Source organism: Bufo gargarizans, chromosome 6 (assembly GCF_014858855.1).
Source record: "Bufo gargarizans isolate SCDJY-AF-19 chromosome 6, ASM1485885v1, whole genome shotgun sequence".
NCBI lineage: Eukaryota > Metazoa > Chordata > Amphibia > Anura > Bufonidae > Bufo > Bufo gargarizans.
In genome coordinates, this window is record NC_058085.1 from 23,654,070 (window position 1) to 23,672,481 (window position 18,412).

Below are 18,412 nucleotides of genomic sequence, written 5' to 3' on the forward strand. Positions count from 1 at the left end.
AGCAAAATCAAAAGGGGTTTCCATTGCATTGCATAAATCTCTCCCTTATTCATTTGTAGATCTCCTGATGGACCCGCGCGGCAGATTCCTGCTCTTGAAGTTGAAGATCCATGAGAGAATGAATACCAATGGGAATCTTTATTTACCAAATGTAAGACAAAATAAGACACTTCGGAATATCCTATCCAGGCTAGATGAGTACACGGAGGGAATTGTCCTCCTGGGAGGTGATTTTTACATGGTTCTGGAACCCTTGCTTGACTCCTCAGCGGGTAAAACGACGGTTCCAAAATCTTGAGTGTAAAGCAGTCTTTTACCCCTAAGACGATTGGTAGATGTATGGCGCATTTTACACCCAAAGGATCGGGACTACACTTTCTTCTCCCCCTCACATCTGTCTTTTAGCAGAATTGATATGTTTCTTATATCCCAATTCCAACCAGTGGCGCACATTGGACTCCGTACATGGTCAGACTATTCTCCGATGTTCCTTTCATTAGAACTCCCAGGTTTAATAGCTAAGGAATGGACATGGAGATTATCTCTAAGCAACTTCTTATTTACTGTTTGTAAGGCGGACATTGAAGCTAGTATAAGGGAATTCCTAGAGATCCAAACTTCAGATGTCACAACCCTCCTTGTACACTGGGAAGCTCTAAATGTGTAATAAGGGGTATCCTGATCAAACACGGGTCCAGACTTAAAAAGGAAAAAGCTGCTAAAATCTCTTGTTTATGGTCACAAGTAGCTACTCTAGAACAGTCTCACAAACAGTTCTTAGATCCTCAAACTCTCATTGAACTTAATGCGCTCAGGGAACAGCTCTAAACATTACTGAAAGAAGCTTTAAACAGGAATCGGAAACGATTCCGTAGCTACCTATTCGAACATTCGGGCAAATCTGGTAGGGCTTTGGCGAGGTTACTTCACCCACGGTTACAAACGAACTACATACCAAACATCAAAGATATGTCAGGTTCCCTGATCCACCATCCCATTCAGATCACTGAGGCTTTCAAAACTTACTTTGAATCACTCTATAATATCCAAGAACAATTAGCATATATGCCGGTGACAGCAGTCGAAAATCTGATTAATCAATATACAAACCGAATTCCCAAAAAGTTGGGACACTAAACAAATTGTGAATAAAAACTGAATCCAATGATGTGGAGATGGCAAATGTCAATATTTTATTTGTAATAGAACGTAGATGACAGATCAAACGTTTAATCCGGGTAAATGTATCATTTTAAAGGAAAAATACGTTGATTCAAATTTTCACGGTGTCAACAAATCCCCAAAAAGTTGGGACAAGTAGCAATAAGAGGCTAGAAAAAGTAAATTTGAGCATAACGAAGAGCTGGAAGACCAATTAACACTAATTAGGTCAATTGGCAACATGATTGGGTATAAAAAGAGCTTCTCAGAGTGGCAGTGTCTCTCAGAAGCCAAGATGGGTAGAGGATCACCAATTCCCACAATGTTGCGCAGAAAGATAGTGGAGCAATATCAGAAAGGTGTTACCAAGCGAAAAATTGCAAAGACTTTGCATCTATCATCATGAACTGTGCATAACATCATCCGAAGATTCCGAGAATCTGGAACAATCTCTGTGCGTAAGGGTCAAGGCCGTAAAACCATACTGGATGCCCGTGATCTCCGGGCCCTTAAACAACACTGCACCACAAACAGGAATGCTACTGTAAAGGAAATCACAGAATGGGCTCAGGAATACTTCCAGAAACCATTGTCAGTGAACACAATCCACCGTGCCATCCGCCGTTGCCAGCTGAAACTCTACAGTGCAAAGAAGAAGCCATTTCTAAGCAAGATCCACAAGCTCAGGCGTTTTCACTGGGCCAGGGATCATTTAAAATGGAGTGTGGCAAAATGGAAGACTGTTCTGTGGTCAGACGAGTCACGATTCAAAGTTCTTTTTGGAAATCTGGGACGCCATGTCACCCGGACCAAAGAGGACAAGGACAACCCAAGTTGTTATCAACGCTCAGTTCAGAAGCCTGCATCTCTGATGGTATGGGGTTGCATGAGTGCGTGTGGCATGGGCAGCTTGCATGTCTGGAAAGGCACCATCAATGCAGAAAAATATATTCAGGTTCTAGAACAACATATGCTCCCATCCAGACGTCATCTCTTTCAGGAAAGACCCTGCATTTTTCAACATGATAATGCCAGACCACATTCTGCATCAATCACAACATCATGGCTGCGTAGGAGAAGGATCCGGGTACTGAAATGGCCAGTCTGCAGTCCAGATCTTTCACCTATAGAGAACATTTGGCGCATCATAAAGAGGAAGGTGCAACAAAGAAGGCCCAAGACGATTGAACAGTTAGAGTCCTGTATTAGACAAGAATGGGAGAGCACTCCTATTTCTAAACTTGAGAAACTGGTCTCCTCGGTCCCCAGACGTCTGTTGAGTGTTGTAAGAAGAAGGGGAGATGCCACACAGTGGTGAAAATGGCCATGTCCCAACTTTTTGGGGATTTGTTGACACCATGAAATTCTGATTCAACATATTTTTCCCTTAAAATGGTACATTTTCTCAGTTTAAACTTTTGGTCTGTGATTTATGTTCTATTCTGAATAAAATATTAGAAGTTGGCACCTCCACATCATTGCATTCAGTATTTATTCACGATTTGTATAGTGTCCCAACTTTTTGGGAATCCGGTTTGTATACAAAATACAGCTCTCCCGACGATATCTCAAACAACAGCCAGTAAATTAGATGAAGAATTTTCAGACACTGAAATTGGGGAGGCCCTATCCAAATTAGAAGGGGGGGAAAGCCCTGGGCAAGATGGCTTCGCAAGATGGCCTTTTTTACGTAATTTAAAGACCTTATTGTACCCCTTTTTGAGGAGAGTGTTCAATAGTATCTCTCCCACATGCCACTTCCCTAAACAGGCTAAAGAAAGCCCATATTGTCTTGATTCCGAAACCCAACAAAGATACATCGGCCTGCAGTAATTATCGCCCTATTTTATTAATTAATTGTGACATCAAACGGTACTCCAAATTAATTGCTACACGCCTAAATACAGTGATCTCGGAGATCATTCAAAGAGACCAGGTGGGTTTTATACCAGGGAGGGAGGCTATAGATAACACCATCAGGACCATAAATCTGATAGCAACAGCAAGAAGTTGAAAGATCCCCTTATGTCTCTTATCGGTTGACGTGGAAATAGCTTTCGATAGGGTACACTGGGGCTTTATGATAGCTTCCCTGCGACAAGTCGGTTTAAGCCCCACCCTAGTTAATCGGATCGGTGCCCTTTACTCACATCCCTCAGCTAGGGTTTGGACCAACGGTATTCTTGCTCTGGCCTTTGAGATCTGGAACAGCACCCATCAGGGCTGCCCTCTATCGCCATTGCTTTATGTCCTGGTTATGGAACATTTGGCCAACGCTCTGAGAAACAACCAGGATGTTTTAGGGATAGAAACAAATGGACACCAGCACAAATTAGCGTTATACGCAGATGATCTACTCTTGTACACTTCGAACCCGCATGTCTCCCTCCCATCCATATTAAAAGAATTTAAAAAATGTGGGCGCCTTAGTAACTTTAAGATTAACCTCAATAAAAGTGAAATGCTGAATATCACGTTATCAGAACGCGAGGCCTCACTTATACAGTCCAACTTCTCTTTCAAATGACAGACCACAAGCATTACATAACTAGGGCTACAAATCCCGGTACAACTCCATCTCCTTTATCCCCTTAACTATCTGCCTCTTCAAAATAGAACGGTAACTGATCCGACTGGCTTGATCCAAAACTAAGGAACAAAAGGGTGAGCCCTATTAAAGCCCTGAAGCTCTCCCTGTCTTCCCAGCCCATGCAAAGATCTCAATGATAGAAAGTTGCATGTCCACGTACCTAGACTAAGTGACACCTGCAAACACTATAATAGTGAGGGGGCATGACCTCCGGCTCCCTGCACTTAATACGGAGGGAGTCAGGGTCACCTAGAATCAAGCCAACAGGAAATAGACTTATCTGAAGAACCAGCTGTAGCAACTTCAAGCAGAGAACACAATCCAGGAAGTAGTATAAACCGCAAAGTGAGGCAGTATGGGAGGAAATATATAGGGACGCAATCACTGCTAATAGATGACAGCTGGGAGAGGGAGGAGAGATGTCAAAGCGAAAGCAAAACAAAAGATCATGCAGGAGGTACTGAAGAACGTCTATCAGAACTTCTGAGAAATCTGGCGGTGACAGTACCCCTCCCTCTACGAGTGGACTCCGGACACTCAGAGCCCACCTTCTCAGGATGGGACCTATGGAATGCCCTGAGAAGACAAGTGGCCTTAATGTCCGCCACTGGAACCCACATCCTCTTCTCAGGACCATAACCCTCCCAATAAACGAGGTACTGGAGAGAACCGCAGACAATACGAGAGTCAACAATCCTAGAGACCTGAAATTCAAGATTACCATCAACCACAATCAGGGGAGGAGGCAAAGAGGAAGGTACAGTGGGTTGGACATAAGGTTTTAATAGGGACTTGTGAAAAACATTATGGATCTTCCAAGTCTGAGGAAGATCAAGCCGGTAGGCAACGGGATTGATGACGGACAAGATCTTGTAAGGCCCAATAAACTTAGGACCCAACTTCCAGGAGGGCACCTTCAATATGATATTCTTAGTAGACAACCACACCAGATCACCAACATTCAGGTCCGGACCAGGCACACGTCTCTTATCCGCCACACGCTTATATCTCTCACTCATGCTCTTTAGATTATCCTGAATCTTTTGCCAAATAGATGACAAAGACAAAGAGAATCTCTCCTCATCAGGTAAACCAGAAGCCCCCTCTCCAGAGAATGTCGCAAACTGCGGATGAAATCCATATGCACCAAAAAATCATGACTTATCAGAGGACTCCTGACGACGGTTATTTAAAGCAAACTCAGCAAGGGAGAGAAAAGAACACCAATCCTCCTGATTCTCCGCCACAAAACAGCACAGATATGTCTCCAGATTCTGATTGACGCGCTCTGTCTGGCCATTCAACTGCGGGTCGAAAGCAGAAGAGAATGACAACCGAACCCCCAAGCGAGAACAGAAGGCCTTCCAGAATCCGGAAACAAACTGTGTGCCCCTATCAGAGACTATGTCTTAAGGGATACCATGCCGTTTGACAATGTGATCAATAAATGCCTGCGCCAGCGTTTTAGCATTGGGCAAGCCAGGAAAAGGAACAAAATGCCCCATTTTGCTAAAATGGTCCACCACCACCAGAATCACAGTCTTCCCCAAGGAACGAGGCAGGTCCGTAATGAAATCCATGGACAGATGTGTCCAAGGACGGGAAAGAATGGGTAACGGGAAGGAGAGGACCCGATGGCCGTGAATGAGGGACTTTGGCACGAGCGCAAGTCTCGCAGGCTGCCACAAAACCCTCAGCCGACTTACGAAGAGCCGGCCACCAGAATCACAGAGCAATGAGATCCACTGTGGCTCTACCCCCCGGGTGCCCAGCAAGGACAGTATCGTGCTGCTCCTTAAAAACCTTGTGTCGTGAAGCAAGAGGCACAAACAACCTCCCAGGAGGACAAAGATCAGGAGCCTCTGCCTGGGCTGCCTGAACCTCTGCCTCCAATTCAGCCAAAATGGGACCCGGGTCTTCAAAGTTCCCCCCTCCTGGAAAACAACGTGACAGGGCATCCGCCTTCACATTCTTAACCCCAGGACGGAACGTGACAACAAAATTAAACCTTGAAAAGAACAAAGACCATCTGGCCTGTATCGGGTTCAGATGCTTGGCTGACTCCAAGTAGGCCAGATTCTTATGGTCTGTAAACATGGTAATAGGGTGTCTGGCTCCCTCTAGCCAATGGCGCCATTCCTCAAAAGCTAACTTGATGGCCAACAACTCCCTATCTCCCACATCGTAATTTCTCTCTGCAGAGGAGAGTTTCTTCGAGAAAAAGGCACACGGTAGCCATTTGGCAGGAGAGGGACCCTGAGACAGGACCGCAGCCACACCCACCTAACAAGCGTCCACCTCAACTATGAAGGGAAGAGAGATATCAGGTTGTACCAAGATGGGAGCGGAAGCAAAACTCTCCTTGATACTAGAAAAGGCCTTACGCGCCTCCACCGACCAGGAGGAAAAATCTACCCCCTTTCTAGTCATATCAGTGAGTGGCTTAACAACAGAGGAATAATTCAAAATGAACTTTCTGTAATAATTGGCAAAACCCAAAATGCGCAACAGCGCCTTCTGATTCTCAGGAAGCTCCCACTCAAGCACAGCGCAGACCTTCTCGGACTCCATGCGAAAACCAGAAGCGGAGAGAAGAAACCCCAGAAATTGAATTTCTGGAACCGCAAACACACATTTTTCCAGTTTAGCGTACAATTTATTCTCCTGCAGAATGAGCAAGACCTGATGTAGGTGGTCCCTATGAGTTTTGAAATCAGGAGAAAAAAAATCAAAATTTTATCTAGATACACTAGTACAAATTTCTCCATTAAATGATAAAAAATGCTGTTCACAAAATGCTGGAAGACGGCTGGAGCATTCATCAAACCAAAAGGCATAACCAAATTCTCAAAATGGCCCTCAGGGGTATTGAAGGCCGTCTTCCATTCGTCTCCTTCTCTGACCCTGACCAGGTTGTATGCCCCTCTTAAATTCAACTTGGAAAAAACTTCAGCCCCAACAATCTGGTTAAACAGGTCCGGGATCAGAGTAAGCGGATAAGGGTCATGAATTGTGATACTGTTCAGCTCCCTGAAGTCCAGACATGGTCTTAAAGAACCATCTTTTTTCTTAACAAAAAAAAAACAGCGGCAACAGGTGACTTCGAGGGTCGTATGTGTCCCTTTCTCAGGCTCTCAGAGATATAAGTATGCATAGTGACCCTTTCAGGTTGGGAGAGATTGTATAAACAAGATTTAGGCAGCTTGGCGCCTGGGATGAGATTAATAGGGCGATCGTACTCGCTGAGAGGGGGCAGCTCCTGAACACCACTCTCAGAAAACACATCCGAAAATTCAGAGAGAAAAGATGGTATAGTCTTAGTAGAAACCTCTGAAACAGATGTCAAGAGGCAATTCTCTCTGCAAAAGTCACTCCAAGCACTTATTTGCCTCGCTTGCCAATCAATGGTGGGGTTATGTTTAGTGAGCCAGGGTAGCCCCAATACTAGAGGAGTAGGTAACCCGCTTAGGACGAAACATGACACATCCTCAACATGAGCATCACTCACAATCAAACGGATATTGTGAACTATGCCTTTTAACGATTTTTGAGAAAGTGGAGCGGAATCAATAGCAAAAACAGGTATGTCCTTTCCCAAAATGCATACCTGGAAACCATGTGTTATAGCAAATTGATTATCAATGAGATTGACAGCTGCTCCACTATCTACAAAAATCTCACAAACAATGTTCTTGCTCTCTAGCGCCACCCTGGCAGGTAGGACAAAACAGGAACTACAAGCAAACGGAAAACCTTCAATTTCCGCATCAACCTTGCCAATAGTAACAGAAGGAACGTTTGTAGAGGACTTTTTTGTTTTTGTTTCTTTATTACTCTAAAAAAAACTGCCTGAATCTCCTAGAGGGACAAACATTTGCCAAATGATTTATACCTCCACAACAGAAACAAACCCTCCTCTGAGAGCTGAATCCTTTGTTAGAGGCAAGCAAACCCAGCTGCATGGGCTCCTGCTCAGAGGGGATTGAGAGAGACTGAGACCCCTGCGCACTTAATGAGACTGCCGCACTGTCCTTGGACTGAGTATGACAGGAAGGAGTGATCTCTCCTCTCTCTCTCTAAGACGCCTGTCAATACGAACGGCCCGAGACATGGCAGACTCCAAGGAGGTAGGTCTCTCATGAAAGGAAAATGCATCTTTCAATCCCTCTGAAAGACCATGGCAAAATTGACTTCAGAGTGCAGCATCATTCCAACCAGTATCAGCTGCCCATCTCCAAAATTCTGAACAGTATATCTCTGCGGACTGTTTACCCTGGCATAAAAGACGCAGTTTAGATTAAGCCAGAGCAATACGATCCGGATCATCATATATCTGACCCAGGGCTACAAAAAATTCATCCACTGATCGGAGGGGCCGTGCCCCCACCGGCAGCGAAGAGGCCCAAGACTGAGCGTTATCCCTGAGCAGTGCTATGATGATCCCCACCCTCTGCTCCTCATCACCAGAGGAATGGGGAAGTAGGCGAAAATGGCATTTGCAAGCCTCTCTAAAACGAACAAAATTCTCACTATCCCCAGAGAAGGTATCCGAAAGCGAGATCTTAGGCTCAGAACAAACTCCATGAACGCAAGCAGAACCGGTCACCTGAAACGGAGATACAGTTTTACGGAGCTCTGCGACCTCCAGTGAAAGACCGGATCCATGCTTAAGACGGTTTTGGCGGTTTTTAATGTCACGGATGGTGTAACAGAAAACAAGAAGTTACAAAAAAGGATCCGACTGGTTTGATCCAAAACTAAGGAACAAAAGGGCGAGCCCTATTAAAGCCCTGAAGCTCTCCTTGTCTTCTCAGCCCATTTAACGATCTCAATGACAGAAAGTTGCATGTCCTACGTACCTAGACTGAGTGACACCTGCAAACACTATAATAGTGAGGGGACACGACCACCGGCTCCCTGCACTTAATACGGAGGGAGTCAGGGTCACCTAGAATCAAGCCAACAGGAAAACAACAAATACAGAAATAGACTTACCTGAAGAACCAGCTGTAGCAACTTCAAGAAGAGAACACAATCCAGGAAGTAGTATAAACCGCAAAGTGAGGCAGTATGGGAGGAGATATATAGGGAGGCAATTGCTGCTAATAGATGACAGCTGGGAGAGGGAGGAGAGATGTCAAAGCGAAAGCAAAACAAAAAGAACATCATGCAGGAGGTACTGAAGAACGTCTATCAGAACTTCTCAGAGATCTGGCGGTTACAGGTATTCTCTTAAGACTATCGTGGTTTGGTAGAATAAATGTGATTAAAATGGATATACTCCCAAGATTCCTTTACCTTTTCCAAACCATTCCTATTTGCGTACCCGGGAAATTTTTTGTTACTCTGACCAAAACTAAGACACGCTTCATATGGGGTTTCAGCAAGTCTAGATTGAGCAATCAGACATTGACTAAAGCCAAACACAGAGGAGGTATGGGCATGCTGGACCTGAAACTCTATCATGCATTGTCATTACTCATGCGGATCCTAAATTGGTTTGCTGGACCAGGTGCAAAGCTTTGGGTTCAATTGGAGTTTGATCTCTCTCCCTTGGATCTAAAAATAGCCCCCTAGTTAAAGGTTGCAGATAGACCTCAGATGGAAGAATGGCCCTTTTTAGTGTGACATACCCTCACTCAGTGGGATAGATAGCTCCGAAATTCTCAATTATCTCATAGACCAGGTCCCAACCTGCATATCCGAGAGTTAGGGATGCCATGACGGATTCTAAATTGACTCGTTTGGATGCCTTGGTGCCTTTGGATGTGAGACAAGGGAGTTGTTGGCTCAAATATGCCCAGCTGAAAGCATCTGTTGACCGATTATTTGCACTCTCCTCATATCCGGCAATGTCTGACTTCGATTCCCTCTTTCTCAAACTCGACACACACGACAAACTGCTCTAACAAAATCAATACAAATACAAAATCTTACTGAAACAATGCAATAATGATCTAGCGCCCTATTTCCAAAAATGGGAAACTGATCTCCGATTGTCCTTCTTACCCAAGGAGGTTGACAAAATGTGTGCGTTCTCCCATGGATTGTCCATAGCAGCTTCAGCCCAGGAAAAAAAACTTCAAGATACTCTCTAGATGGTATTACTGTCCATCGACCCTTCATAAAATGTTTCCTTCTACTTCCAATTTATGTTGGAGATGCAAGGCAGATGAAGGTACTTTGTTACATATCTGGTGGGCTTGCCCTATGATCAAAATCTTCTGGAACAAGGTACCTTTCTTTCGCTGGTGCATGGTTCTTTGGCGCAAATGAAAAAGAATGCGCTAAGGTTCTTCCTCACGGCAGCCCGCATGACGATCCCGAGACATTGGAAATCTGTCAGAGTACCCTCTCTGCATGAATGGGCGAAAGAACTTAGACATTTACTGAGAATGGAAGAACTGATCGCTCTTTCGCATGAACAAGGGGAGAGATTTGAACGAAGGTGGCGTCGTCTTTCTGAATTGTTCAGCTCCTCCGAGTTCTTAGTGGTATTTGTTGATGAGGTTGATGATGCTATAGTCCACGGAACCTTCTCTAAGTCTAGATGAGATTTAGTGCTTCCACATGAGAACTGGCTCTATTGAGAACTAGAATGATTTCACAGAATACCCCCCATCATCTTCCCCTCCCTTTTCCTTCCCCTCTCAGCCTTTCCTCTCCCTCTTTCCTTCACTCTCTCCCCCCCCCCTTGTGTTTGTCAGTTTACGTGTGAACGTTCCAATATCAAGATTGGCCAGGCTGATTTAGATAACTGAGTTTATTACTGTATGTAGCTTACAGCAACTTTTTAATGTTCTCAATTGCAGAAGCTTAAATTATGGGGATCCTGCACGATCCTATAAGACTTATCTTCACATTCTCAAGAGATTGTTTTGCTGTTTTTATGACCCCCCCATATCAGACATCAGATGAGATCTCCATTAGGCCTGCATGTTAGAACCCCCTCCCCCCATGTATCAGACAAAACCTCCAGACCCCCATATTAGACCATTAGACCTCCAGGCCCCCATTAAACCTCCAGACCCCAATATCAGTTTTCAGACCAGACCCCATTAGACCTCGGACCAGACTTCCAGACCCCTATATCAGACTCCCATTAGACCCCCCAGACCAGACCTCAGATCCCCCATATTGGACCACCGTTAGACTTCCAGACACCCCATATCAGACCTGCACCCCCTTCCCCATATCAGACTAAATTAACTTGCCTCTCCTGCTCCGCTGCTCCTCTCCCAGTCCAGCGGTCTCCCCGTTCTCTTGTCTTCTCAGGGCCCGCGCTGCATGGTCACCTGACTTCAGTTCAGAGTGCGCTCTGTACATCCTGATGCTGCAGGCAGCCAGGACACAGTAGCGTGGGACCTGAAAAGAGCGAGCAGGAGGAGGGGTAAGTACAGCGCCCACAGAGCTTCTCTCCCCCTCCTTCTGCATACTAGTGAGCACTTACATACAGTTCCAAGAAAAAGTATGTGAACCCTTTGGAATGATATGGATTTTTGCACAAATTGGTCATAAAATGTGATCTGATCTTCATCTAAGTCACAACAATAGACAATCACAGTTTGCTTAAACTAATACCACACAAAGAATTAAATGTTACCATGTTTTTATTGAACACACCATGTAAACATTCACAGTGCAGGTGGAAAAAGTATGTGAACCCTTGGATTTAATAACTGGTTGAACCTCCTTTGGCAGCAATAACTTCAACCAAACGTTTCCTGTAGTTGCAGATCAGACGTGCACAACGGTCAGGTGTAATTCTTGACCATTCCTCTTTACAGAACTGTTTGAGTTCAGCAATATTCTTGGGATGTCTGGTGTGAATCGCTTTCTTGAGGTCATGCCACAGCATCTCAATCTGGTTGTGAGCAATAGTCAGTAGTTGTTTTATATTAGGGGATTAGCATTTGCACCCGCAACTACACTTTTGCTCACGGCCTCTGGTAAATTGTTGTTCTCTGCTGGGTATGGTCACATTATCCCCCATTGTGATTCTCCACATTGTATAGCCCTTTGTGGCTCAGTCTCAATGTCCTGTCCCATTTGAGCATTACCTGTAATGATCATGTGATTTATATTGAATAAAATGAGATTTTTTACCTTGTAAAAATCCTTTTTTTTTTTTACAAGTTGCCGTATTGAATACTGACCAACGATTCTGCCCTTTGATCAGTGCAGGTTTGCATTGGCCTCTTACACAGGTGGATGCAAACGATCACTGTATACTGAGTGAGATCCTGCCTCCTGCATACTTCTCTATACTGTTGGCAGCGTGCCGCCCTGGTTACACGGTACAACACACTGCCGACACCATAGAGAAGTCTGCAGGGTCCAGATTTTGCAGCGTACAGTAAGTGCATACAGTACATGCACAAAGTCAGCAATTGTTCGTCAGTTGATTGAAGGGCCTCTTACACAGCCCGACTAGTGGACGGAGAGCTTTCATATGAACACTTGTTGCCCAACAATCGCTCTTTGTAAAAGGGCCCTAGGGGTTAGGGCTGTTTCGATACCAAAATTTTTTATTCGGTTTCGATACCATAAAAAAATATTGTGACACTCGATACCATGAAAAAAAAAAAAACACGCCAAAAAAAAGCCGTGTACTTTTCGCATTCATAATTGAACAGTCCTATTCTATTTTTTTGGGTGGACAAGGTGACAAAAGAAATGGCGATTTGTACAGTTTTTCTTTTTTCTTTTACGGAGTCCACCTCATAGGAGATTTCTCAAATATTTTAATAGTTTGGACTTTTCGGACGTGGCGATATGTAATATGTTTATATATTTTATATGTAAAATTGGGAAAGGGGGGATTCATACTTAGTAGAGCTGTATTAGGGTGAATAGGATCTCACACTCTCCCTGCTGCCCTGTACATAGTACACACAGCAGCAGGGAGATTACCATGGAGGGCTTCAGTAGTGTCCTGGCTGCCATGGTAACCGATCGGAGCCCCAGGATTACACTGCTGGGGTTCTGACCACAACTGCCACTGCCGCCAATGATGGGGGGCGGGGGGGGGGGCGCAGGAGCAATACAGTTCCTGCATCAGGGAAAGCTGGCGGGTGCTGGAAGGAGGAGGGGTTGGCTCCCACGGGATGTTTGGAGTGCCGGGCGCGCTGCACGAGGACCCTGGTGGCGGTGGAGCTAAAGACTGGGCCCGGACATGAATATGTAACAATGTGTGTGATGTATGTAGTGCAGTGTGTGATCATCACACACATATATACATCACACGCTGCACTACATACATCACACACATGTATACATCACATGCTGCACTACATACAGTACAGACCAAAAGTTTGGACACACCTTCTCATTCAAAGAGTTTTCTTTATTTTCATGACTATGAAAATTGTAGATTCACACTGAAGGCATCAAAACTATGAATTAACACATGTGGAATTATATACATAACAAAAAAGTGTGAAACAACTGAAAATATGTCATATTCTAGGTTCTTCAAAGTAGCCACCTTTTGCTTTGATTACTGCTTTGCACACTCTTGGCATTCTCTTGATGAGCTTCAAGAGGTAGTCACCTGAAATGGCTTTCACTTCACAGGTGTGCCCTGTCAGGTTTAATAAGTGGGATTTCTTGCCTTATAAATGGGGTTGGGACCATCAGTTGCATTGTTGAGAAGTCAGGTGGATACACAGCTGATAGTCCTACTGAATAGACTGTTAGAATTTGTATTATGGCAAGAAAAAAGCAGCTAAGTAAAGAAAAACGAGTGGCCATCATTACTTTAAGAAATTAAGTTCAGTCAGTCCGAAAAATTGGGAAAACTTTGAAAGTGTCCCCAAGTGCAGTCACAAAAACCATCAAGCACTACAAAGAAACTGGCTCACATGCGGACCGCCCCAGGAAAGGAAGACCAAGAGTCACCTCTGCTGCGGAGGATAAGTTCATCTGAGTCACCAGCCTCAGAAATCGCAGGTTAACAGCTGCTCAGATTAGAGACCAGGTCAATGCCACACAGAGTTCTAGCAGCAGACACATCTCTAGAACAACTGTTAAGAGGAGACTGTGTGAATCAGGCCTTCATGGTAGAATATCTGCTAGGAAACCACTGCTAAGGACAGGCAACAAGCAGAATAGACTTGTTTGGGCTAAAGAACACAAGGAATGGACATTAGACCAGTGGAAATCTGTGCTTTGGTCTGATGAGTCCAAATTTGAGATCTTTGGTTCCAACCACCGTGTCTTTGTGCGACGCAGAAAAGGTGAATGGATGGACTCTACATGCCTGGTTCCCACCGTGAAGCATGGAGGAGGAGGTGTGGGGGTGCTTTGCTGGTGACACTGTTGAGGATTTATTCAAAATTGAAGGCATACTGAACCAGCATGGCTACCACAGCATCTTGCAGCGGCATGCTATTCCATCCGGTTTGCGTTTAGTTGGACCATCATTTATTTTTCAACAGGAAAATGACCATAAACACACCTCCAGGCTGTGTAAGGGCTATTTGACCATGAAGGAGAGTGATGGGGTGCTGCGCCAGATGACCTGGCCTACACAGTCACCGGACCTGAACCCAATTTAGATGGTTTGGGGTGAGCTGGACCGCAGAGTGAAGGCAAAAGGGCCAACAAGTGCTAAGCATCTCTGGGAACTCCAGAATTTGACATATTTTCAGTTGTTTCACACTTTTTTGTTATGTATATAATTCCACATGTGTTAATTCATAGTTTTCATGCCTCAGTGTGAATCTACAATTTTCATAGTCATGAAAATAAAGAAAACTCTTTGAATGAGAAGGTGTGTCCAAACTTTTGGTCTGTACTGCACATCACACACATATATACATCATACACTGCATTACATACGTTACACACACGTATATATCATACACTGCATTACATACATCACACACATGTATATATCATACATTGCACTACATACATCATACGCTGCCCCACACACACATATATATATATATCATACATTGCACCATACACATCACACACATGTATATGGTGCAGTATGTAGTGAATGCAGACAGCCTATTATAGCCGAGTGGTAAAGTACAGGGAAGATCCGCCATATTGGACTGGACTTTATAACTTTGCTATAATAGCTTGATGTTATTTAGACCAGTAATGGTCCCCTGTAGGGACGAGCGAATTTCAGGTTAGGAAATTCGTTTGCGCTTCGTTTGGTAGTAAAAGCAGAATTGCGTTATGGATTCCGTTACCACAGACCATAACGCAATTCTATGACGGAAAGTTTATTTTTATTTTTTTGAGGACTCTGCAGGATGGGAAAGTGTAGTATAGTTTTTCCATCCTGCAAAGTCCAGCAAAAAAAAATGTAGGCTAATGTATCTTTTTTTTTCCACAATGGAATTCTATGGTGACAGATGCCACAGGATGGCGTCTGTCTGAGGCGTCTGTTAATGTATATACGTTTTTGTGTGTACATTAAATATATGGCAAAAATGTCATGTAAACCCGGCCTGACAGGGAAGAAGCAGAACAGACCCCGCTTACTGTGATGGAGTCCGCTCAGTTCCATTCACGAGCCTGTCTTTTTACCAGACCAAAAAAGTGCTGCATACAAGGCTTTTTTGTCTGGTCTTAGGACAGAATCTGCCACAGAGGCTCCAAACGCAGATGTGAGCGAGTGCAGGCCGACATATTATATATTTGTATTACTGCAAATTTCGTCCTCCTCCTCGGGTAAAAATAATCCTCAAAAATAGTCGGAGGGGTATTTTTACTCTTCTGGAAAACAACATTGCTTACCGGTAATTGGTTTTCTCAATACCCATGACGGCACCCCATGCGACCAGGGACCTCCCATCCGGGACAGGAAACCTGAGAAGATAAAAGGTTCACACCCCCACCAAGCACCAGTGATAGTAATAAACAGTACTCCGGAGGTGAACACACGTAAGAAAAAAGAGAGAGAGAGAGAGAGATCCAATACGGTACATTATATCTCTTCTGAACTAGACTGTTCATAAGGGAATTCCCCTAAGAATTTTACCGAGGAGTAGCAGGCTACTCCATATTAAACCTATTACGGTAACTATAATACCTTAAATCTTTATTTTTTATTTTTTGGGGGGGAAGGGAAAAATATTGGGGGTGCTGTCATGGGTATCGAGAAAACCAATTACCGGTAAGAAATGTTGTTCTCCCCTCACCCATGACGGCACCCCATGCGAGATAGACTATTAATGAGGAAATTAGGGAGGGACCACCGCCTGAAGCACCTTCCTACCAAAGGCGGTATCCGCGTGAAGTTAGAGCATGTAATGCTTTAAGAACGTATGTGGAGAACTCCACGTTGCTGCTCTACAAATTTGAGCCAGAGAGGCATCCGCCTTCTCGGCCCAGGACGTAGCCACCGCTCGGGTGGAGTGAGCTCCAAACCCTGAAGGGGGCGAGAGACCCTGTGCTAGGTAGGCTTCGGGAATGGCCCTTTTGACCCATCTAGCAATGACTGCCGTGGACACTTTCTGCCCCTTATTTCTACCCCAAAACTGAATAAGGAGGTTTTCTTTCAACCTCCAGGCCGAGGTAGACTCCAAATAAGTTAACAGAGATCTTTTGACGTCCAGGCAATGATACTCCCTTTCTAAATCATTGGAAGTAATTTGTGGAAAAAGATGGAAGGATAACATCTTGACTTCTGTGGAATTCCGTAACCACTTTTGGCTGGAAGGACGGGAGAGGCCTAATAATAACTTTGTCATCTAAGATCTGGGTATATGGTGGAAAAGCCGAGAAGGCTTGAATCTCTGAAATCCTTCTAGCTGAAGTAATGGCCAGTAAAAAGGACATTTTAAAAGAGAGCATATCTATGGGGATCTCTGACAGGGGTTCAAAAGGTTTCTGTGACAGGGCCGTCAAGACCGTGTTTAAGTCCCAAGGAGGGGACAAAGGTCTTATTGAAGAGTGGATCCTGGAGGCCGCTGACAGAAACCTTAAAGCCGCCACATGCACTCTCAGGGTGGAAGCCCTAAGCCCCATATCCAGACCAGCTTGTAGAAAGTCTAGGACTCTTGAGACATTTGGAGGAGAGAAGGGGTCAGGACTGATCCCTAAGAAGGAGGAGAAGACCTCCCAGATCTTATTATATTTCCTAGCTGTAGTAGTTTTCCTACTTCCCAGAATGGTGGTCACTACTGATTGGGACAGACCCCGACCTAACCAAATCCCCCTTTCAGTCTCCACACTGCCAGGTGCAAGATTTTTGGATTGGGATGCAGTATTGGGCCTTGATACAATAGATCCTCCTGGGGAGGCAGAATCCATGGGGGGGCTATCACTAAGTCTAGGAGGCAATTAGAGTACCAAGACCTTTTTGGCCATACTGGGGCAACTAGGGTAATTATCGCTCTCTCCCTCTGGACTTTCTTTAGGACCTGCGGAATTAGGGAAAAAGGAGGGAAGGCATAACCCTCCTCCTGAGACCAGTCTTGTGCCAATCCGTCTAGGGCTGTTGGATTGGCCAAACGATTTAGGGAGAAGAATATCTCTACTTTCCTGTTCTTTCTGGAGGCAAACAGGTCTACCTGTTTTAGCTGGACGCGGCTCAGAAAATCGGCCACTATGTTCTCCTCCCCTTTTATGTGGACTGCCGACAGGGATAGATGTTTCTGTTCTGCCAGCTGAAAAATCTGGTGACAAAGTTTTGCCAGAGAAGGTACCCTCGTTCCACCTTGATGGTTGACGTATGCGACTGTTGTTGAGTTGTCCGAGTATAGAATTATTTTCTTGTGGGATATGTCCAGAACTATTGCTTTTAACGCCATTTCCACTGCCTTTAGTTCTTTGAAGTTTGAGGTGGCTTTCCTGGTGTTCAAATCCCACCTCCCTTGCCAGCCTTTGTTCTCCGAGTGAGCCCCCCCACCCCCATGGGCTGGCATCCGTAGTTAGTTATTAGTATCGGATCCTGAAAAGACCAGGGTACCCCTGCTGAAAGGTTCTCTGGCACTGTCCACCAAAGAAGAGACATCCTCGCTTCCGCGGATAAATGGAAAGAGTGATCTAACGTCCCATTGGTGCAGGATGCATGACTGTAGCTTCCTCATATGGGCCTGTGCATATGGGACAGCCGGAATTGTTGCTGTCAGGTGGCCTAGTACTGCCATCGCCCTTCTGAAGGAGCAGAGGTAAGACCTGAAAAGATCCCAAACATGTTCCCTGATGGAGATTATCTTGGTGGACGGGAGGAATGTTTTTTCTACCCGGGAATCTAACAGGATGCCTAAAAACACACAAGTCTGAGATGGTGACAGGCAAGACTTTTTCCAATTTATTTTCCAGCCCAGGTTTTTTAACAGGGAGCAGGAAACACTGATGTTTTGGTTTAACTTTTCTTTGGCCTGGGAAATAAACAGGAAGTCGTCTAGATATGGCAGCAATGGAACTCCTGACAATCTTAGAAAGGAAGCCACCTCCACAATCACTTTTGTAAAGATTCTGGAGGCTTGTGAAACCCCAAAAGGTAGGGCTTTGTACTGCAGGTGTAGTCACTCTCCCTGAACCCAGACCACTGTCCTTAAATTTTTTGGGGGAGGACACATGAATTGGCACATGGTAATATGCGTCTTCTAAGTCCAGAGTCTCCATCCAGCAATCTTTTGCTAGGAGATCTATGGTTGATCTTATGGTCTCCATGCGAAACTTCTTGTA

At 44.7% G+C, this 18,412-nt stretch overlaps 1 protein-coding gene across 1 annotated transcript in view; it reads right to left on the reverse strand.

Annotated features, from left to right (window-relative positions):
- LOC122940426 (oocyte zinc finger protein XlCOF6.1-like) overlaps nucleotides 1-18,412 on the reverse strand; it is a 273,710-nt gene that overhangs the window by 234,570 nt on the left and 20,728 nt on the right. The gene's annotated exons all lie outside the window — the stretch shown is intronic.